The sequence below is a fragment of the Penaeus vannamei genome, chromosome 15, assembly GCF_042767895.1.
Source record: "Penaeus vannamei isolate JL-2024 chromosome 15, ASM4276789v1, whole genome shotgun sequence".
Classification (NCBI taxonomy): domain Eukaryota; kingdom Metazoa; phylum Arthropoda; class Malacostraca; order Decapoda; family Penaeidae; genus Penaeus; species Penaeus vannamei.
This window is the reverse complement of record NC_091563.1, coordinates 13939522-13947021: the sequence shown is the minus strand read 5'-3', so window position 1 is coordinate 13947021 and position 7500 is coordinate 13939522. Positions and strand designations below refer to the sequence as shown.

The 7500-nt window shown below is 51.1% G+C and overlaps 1 protein-coding gene across 1 annotated transcript in view; it reads right to left on the bottom strand.

The window, feature by feature from the left end:
- The window catches only part of LOC113822152 (cyclin-dependent kinase inhibitor 1B), a 31685-nt gene that overhangs the window by 22889 nt on the left and 1296 nt on the right, over positions 1-7500 (bottom strand). The gene's annotated exons all lie outside the window — the stretch shown is intronic.

Genomic DNA, 7500 nt, shown 5'->3' with positions numbered 1-7500 from the left:
ATTCAAAACCGCAGCGCTAATTGAACATCACCCGAGTCTTCGCGCTCTCCGCCAAATTACCCCGGGGAAAAAAGCGGCTCCTGACGGGCTGACAAGACAGATCACACATCCCGCTCCAGCCAAACCATGGTTACGGAACTCTGTTAATTACCCACAACTCCTCCCCCTTACAAGGAAAAAAAACGGAGAGAAGAGAGAGAGAGAAAGAAAAAAAAAATCGGTAATTTCTTTTTTATGGGCGCCCTAAACCTCGCAATCCCACACGGGGACCCCGCAGTGACCACCTACAGGCCACCCACCCCTGTGTCCCTGCCCACACGTCAACAATGGCCGGGCTCTCACTCGGCCACCGTTCCATCGAGGGTCAAGAGGGAGGGGCGGGGAGGAGGAGGGGGTGGTAGAGGTCCCTCCTGACGAGTAATTATAAGCCTGTAATCACCACCACGACGGTTGGGAGCGAGGGCTGGCCGCGGGGGAGAGGTGGTGTGTGACGGAGAGAAAAAAACAACGGGATTATGCAATGGAGGGTCGGTTGTTTCGGTTTGTCTGTCTGTCTGTCTGTGTCTCCTGCACACACACGCAAACACACACCAAAAAAGAGAGAAAAAATGCGCTCACGTGTATATACTTTCATATTAGCATAAACAAAAAATATACAGTAAAAAAACAAAACTAAAAAACGAAACAAAATAGTCACGCCCACACTCACAGACGAAGACGCACAACCGACCAGCAAGGAGGCGTATTATCGAGCCATTGTGATTACATTATCGCGGGTGAAGTCACCACCGGCCGGCGTAAGACCCAAGCACGACCTGCCCCTCTCGCACCCCCCCCCCCTGGGTCGCCTCCTCCACCTCCTCCTCCTCCACTCCTCTCCCCCCTTCTTCTTCTTCTTCTTCTTCTTCTTCTTCTCCTCCTCCTCCTCCTCCTCCTCCTCCTCCTCCTTCCTTCCTTCCTCCTCCTATCAAAGGCTTTGCAACAACACCACAATACTTCTCGTAAATGCACGACCTCGAACACCAAACAATCACTAAAAAACAAACGAAACAAACAAACGAAAGGAGAAGACAAGCACAGCCCTGACCACCCGATCGGCACGAGCGAAATCCGACCGGAAATGCGTCCCAAGATTTCCGAAGAAGAAAAGAACGTATCAGGGAGGGAGGGAGAGGGGGAGTGGGAGAGGGGGAGAGGAGGAGGAGGAGGAGGAGGGGGAGAGGAGGAGGTCGTGGAGGAGGAGGAGGAGGAGGAGAGAGGACGAGGAGATTGAGAAGGAGAGGCAGAGAGAGGGATGGGGGATGAACAGGGGGAGTGGAGGGGAGGGATGGGGTGAACAGGGAGGGGGAGGGGAGGGAGAGGGAGGGGGGGGAGAGAGAGAGAGAGAGAGAGAGAGAGAGAGAGAGAGAGAGAGAGAGAGAGAGAGAGAGAGAGAGAGAGAGAGAGAGAGAGAGAGAGTGAAGGGGAAGGGAAGGAGAGGGAGGGAGGGAAGGGAGGGAGAGGGGGTAGAGAGGGAGAGAGGGAAAGAAGGAAAGAGGGAGAGGGAGAGGGAGAGGGAGAGGGAGAGGGAGAGGGAGAGGGAGAGAGAGAGAGAGAGAGAGAGAGAGAGAGAGAGAGAGAGAGAGAGAGAGAGAGAGAGAGAGAGAGAGAGAGAGAGAGAGAGATGGGTGACGGAGGAGGATGAAGAGGGGGGTCCGTACCATTTAAACCACAGCGCGTTCAAGACTTTCGACGGATAAGGGGGGGAGGTAGAGGGATGGACTTATCGCTACCCCTCCTACTACCCCCTCCCCCCAGCCCCATCCTCCCCTCCTCTAACCGTACTCCACCCTACGCCATACCTACCTTCCTCCCCTTATCACCGCCTCCCTCCCTTACCCCTACTCTACACTCTTCTATACCCTAATATAACTTACCCTACCTCCCCTCCCCCTACTGTACCTTCCCTACCCATCCTCCATCAACCACCCCCTCCCCTCCCCCTACCTTTCCTTCCTTTACCCTCCCTCCCCCTACCTTTCCTTTCCTTCCCTTACCCTACCCACCCTCCCTCAACCCCCCCCCCCTCCTTCCCGCCCAAACACGCGCACTGGCTCCTTGGCCCACATTTTCCCGCGCAAATCCCTCGTGCTGACAGTTTCCCGCCCGAAAATCAAAATAGCGGCCTCGCTGTGTACACACTCGCCCCTCCACGCCACCGCCTCACGCCCATACTCGCTGACCCTCAGCGGATGTGACCACCGTGTGCGTATCGTACACATACGCCGAATGTGAGCGTATGGATAATAAGCTGGTGTGGTGTGTGTGTGTGTGTGTGTGTGTGTGTGTGTGTGTGTGTGTGTGTGTGTGTGTGTGTGTGTGTGTGTGTGTGTGTGTGTGTGTGTGTGTGTGATTGAGTTTAGTGTGTCTGAGTGTGTATATACGTACGTATAAGCGGAGTGTTCATGTGCGTACGTGTGTGAGAGCGAGCGCATAGCATTATCATAACACAAACAATCCCCCAGCGACGACGGTTGGTTTCCCACTACACGCTCGTACACATGGAGTACAACCACTACTACGGCCGTAGTAAGAGATAAGCGTTATCAGGTCCCGGGTTAGGCTTCCCCACCGAGTCCTCCCCGGGATTACTGATAGGGCGCCGTGAATGGCAGTTCTTGATAACGGGCGATAAACACAGTTCGAAAGGGTGGGTTCTTGCGTACGCCCAGAGTAGCATCACTCTTATATTAAGAGTTTGAACTTGGTGAACTTTCGTGGTGATGCTCCCTTCCTAACGGTTTCAAATTAACGCTAGTAAAACGTTCCTAACGTATTTCTCGTTACCGACCCGTGACCGATTCGCGTTTAAATACCCTAACGCTTGTTCAAAGCCGGGGGAGACGCCAGTTATTGCCGGCGACACGTGTGACCTTATAGATAAAAATGTCACGATAAGAGAGCCCAGCGATTGCCGTAATGGGCCCTAAAACACGACGCGAGACCCTTCTCCTCCTCCCCCCTTCTCCCTCTCCCTCTCCCTCCAAAGCAAGTGCATCAACTCCCCCCTCCTCCCTCAGCCGTCTTCATCCTCCCTCCCTTGGAAACGAACTGAATCACAGCCAACCCGTAAAAAGGGGGCTCGCTGAACTACCCCGAAGGCGTGGCAGTTCGTAATTAGGCCTGAGATCATTACGGTTATTTGGCGAGGGGAGGGTAGAGGGAGGGGGGAGGGAGTGGTGACGGGTCGACGGCTTTGCGTAGCGCGTAGTAGCAGCAGCTGAGATAGCCCGCGATTAGTCCTACGGCCGATAAAGTGGGGCGTTTTCAATACGTTGGTACGCCACTGTTCCCTCTTATTTTACAGACGTCTCCAGTGTTCTTGCTTGGCACAACCGAACTAGGCCTACGGAGGGGATGTTGGGACAAGCTCTCCCTTCTGCAACACGGCTTAGTGAGGGCATTTAAACCCTCGTTCACTCTTCTCTCTACAGTAAGCCTAACTCTTTCAGCGACCCATGAAAAGGCCCACACAATTCTTTCTTGCCGTTTAACAAACATCTCTCACATCTCCTGGAACAGAGCAACCCTTAACAGCATCAAAACTTCATGTAGGCCTATGTAATTGCGCAAAATAGCTTCGACGAAGAATATCATATCCAAGGTCTTGCAATAAGAAGTGAGCACACGCACACAAAAACGAACATGCGACTCCAGTTCGTACGCTAAAATTAAACTCCGTCGAGTGTCGACTTGACATGGACCTGTACCTAAGGAGCTACTGTATAACTCCGAGGCCCCAAATAAGTCTTTCAAATGGTTAATATTCCTGACACAACTCGCAGACCGACTCACTTGCCCCAGCATCTACATATTCACGCCTTCGGACACTTTCGCCTACTAGCTTTGCAACCGGAAAAAATACAGCTCGCACACGGCCTACATGCAGAAGAAAGATCTAAGTCCAAATATAAAATTCAGAGCCAAATAACCCTCGGAGAATAACCCTTTGAGCGTGGCTTGGTAGAATTGAATTGACATATATCAACCTTTGGCAATTGTCCTTCCATCAAAACCTCCAAGGCAGCTTATGACAGGCAGGCCATATGCCGCCGTCGGTGGCCTACGCATAGAGGTCATTCACACCTGAAACTCAATCACGCTTTGCGCCCCTTGGCCAACTATACAACCTCCTGACTTTACACATCCCTCTCCTTGGGCAACCCGCCGAATTTAGAATGCCCTGCGTATTTTTAAAGGTGACGAAAAACCATTACAGTACAATGAACGCGCAAGTATAGAGCATATAGTTTTCCCGATATCCAAGTTGGCGCTTAATCCACGCGACTCTTAGTTGGCAACACTGCCCTCCCGACCCGTCCAGTGACTTACAACTCCCAACTCAGCCGGTGTGTCCGAAACCGCCGACTTGCATCAGAAGTGTAACGTTGGATTTAACTAATAAATGTGACGGCACACTAATGACCCGCGTTCATCCAATTTCCTTTGAAAATTGGCCTCGTAATCCCTTTAGATGTATTGCATTGCATGTAGGTTTTCTTTCTTCCATTTTCCTCTCTCCCGGCGTTCGGACGAAGCAAGTCGGCGGCGGCGGACGACTAGAGTAAACGTAGTAGCAAAAGTTTGTCGGAACTAATTTTCACCCCGAGTTCAACTTTGACTTCTACGGAAAAGGGAGACCACGCGACGAAATTTCCAGAAATCCGCGGGGAAACACAAGACAAGAAGATCGATTGGGAAGCGAAATCAAAACACAGCGCAAATTGAGTAATGATTCCGAGTAATAAACCGCAAAAACGAAGCCAACGCCTGCCTAGCGACTCCACAGGTTTCAACCCGTTCGTTGCAACCCACAGTTCTGCAACGTGACCAACCCACACTTACCGTCGGTGCCGGTTAAGACTGACCCTTTTGTTGACTCTCAGTACTAAAGGCTGTTACATCATCGATCGGTCATAATTTGGCATTTCCATAATAGAATCTCTCTCTCTCTCTCTCTCTCTCTCTCTCTCTCTCTCTCTCTCTCTCTCTCTCTCTCTCTCTCTCTTTCTCTCTCTCTCTCTCTCTCTCTCATCCCCTCACTCCCCCTCTCTAACTTATCCCCCCACTCTCTATCTCTCTCTCATCCCGCACTCCCACTCCCCCTACCCTTCCATTCCCCTCATCCCTCCTCCCCCCACTCTCTCTCTCTCTCCTCCTTCTCTCCTCTATCTCCCCCGTACTCTCTCACCTCCCCTTACGCCCCACCCCACCCCCTCATATATCACAAACTACTCTCAAAATGAAACAAACCAAATTCCCCGCAACAAACACAATACCCACACGAATCTATATGGTACTCACCACGAAACAAAGAAAAAAATAGACCATATGCACGAGTGCGCTCTACCCACCTCCCCCCGCCCCCCCTAACAAATTCACTACCACTCTGGTGCTCTCGTTAGGTTGCCTGCCATCTGCCAGAGCCACAACACACACTATCTCGTAGTGTCCTACACCCCACAACCCCAGCGTCTCTACAACCCCTTTCCAACCCTCCCATTGGCAGGCAAAGAGCGGGGAAAACGGATCAGATTAGCCTAAACAATAACAGCTTCGAGTTTTCGAACTGCCAAATCAATTATTTCTTCAAAATTGTGATGGTTATTGTCTCCTTTACTGTCATGGAAGATGGGAGGTGGAGAGGGAGAGGACTGGGGAAAAGGGAAGGACAGAAATGGGGGGGAGTGAGTGCGTAAGAGATAGGAAAGTGGGAGGGAGGGAGGGAGGGAGGGAGGGAGGGAGGGGGAGAGAAGAGAGAAGAGAGAAGAGAGAAGAGAGAAGAGAGAAGAGAGAAGAGAAAAAAGAGGAAAAAGAGAAGAGAGAAGAGAAAAGAGAAAAAAGAGGAGAGAGAGAAGAGAAACAGACAGACAGTCAGAGAGGCGTGTGGGGAGAGCAGGGCAGGGGGGGGGTGAGGGAGATAAAAGAAAGCAAGAGGCCAACAGCAGCCTCCAAGCGAGAGGATAGACAGGTCGAACGGTGGAGATTTAATTTTGAAAAGCGGGCGAGTAACGGCTGTCGGCCAGTTACCATGGTGATGTTTATCGTCCACCACCACGCCACCGCCGCGACCTCTGCCTGTGTTGGTAATCGATATAGGGTCGATAAAAGCCCAGGGTCACGATGGGCCCATGGCTCTTGTGGGCTTTAAAACCCCCTTGTGCTTGGCATGGGGAGAGGGAAAAGGAAGGGGGAGAGGGGAGAGGAAGGGGGGAGGATGGTTATAGCGAGCATTTATCGCACCCAACTCTCTTCGAACTGAAAAGAGACTTGCTATATTATTCTTAGTATTCAATAGGCTGTCATAGTTTTTTTTCCACAAACAGCATATGTGTAGACCGCCTGAATACGTTTAATCATGCTTTTTATCCCCAACAACTAGCCTAAATTGGAATAAATTAAAGTGGTTGCTTTAACTGATATGATATACGATATATAAAGCTAGCGTCCCAGTTAACGTGCAGGCCTTCTTGTAGCCAAAGACTGTCAACCTCATCAGCCAGGCTCTTCACCCCGGAATATATGCACTTCTTTTCTACAAGCTGTCAATAAATCACGGGGACAAAAATGATCCAGAAAAAAAAGTTTGTAAGCGACCCACACCGCCCCTTCCTGTGGAGAGGAGCTTCTGTTCAACCGAAGCCTAACTATTCAAACGCTAATCAACTTTTCAGAGTCGGCAACAACTTGGCCGTCAACTGCAACCTCAACACACGGCCGTTCCTGCAACGGAGGGTGAGTGCAGCTGGTGCAATTGACGCGTGTTGCAGGGGCTGCCATCAACTCGTGTGTTTATTGGTCAGTTCCGCCTGCAACACGTGCGCCCATTGGTCAGTTCCGCGCCATGTGACCACCACGAGCTGACGTCACACGGGTGGTTGCTGATGCACTTCATACCATGACACGTTCGCAAGGAAATGTTCCTGAGCCTCTAAAATTCTATGGTGACACGTCTAACAGGGAGACTATTACGTAACATAAACATGATTTGAAGACATTTCCACATAGACCTGCGCAAGAAAGCAAAAGCGCTGTGTTCAGCGTAGCTGTGTTACCACTGCTTCACTCAGTAAAATTAGGCGTATCTGAACATTACGAAAACCGACTTTATTCTAGCCGTCATCCTCATGCCCCGGTTAATGTACCTAGTGCAAACAATATAACATTGTTTTAAGTTCGGTTAAAATTAAGAATGGTTTCCACACAGGGGGAGTGCAACGGGGCCAGTGCAATATGGCACCCTCTGGCGTAGAGCGAAGGTGTCGTCGGGGTTAGACGCCGACCAGGATTGCCGCACCCATTGCCCTCGCAACACACAGCATCGCCGTCACATCATCCCGTCACCATCCCTGCACCCTGCACGCCTCCACCTTCGCAGGCACGTGGTGGTCATGGCACTGACAACATGCAATTATGATATTCTTAAAGATAATAACTATCCCCTCCTCCTCCCCTTATCAA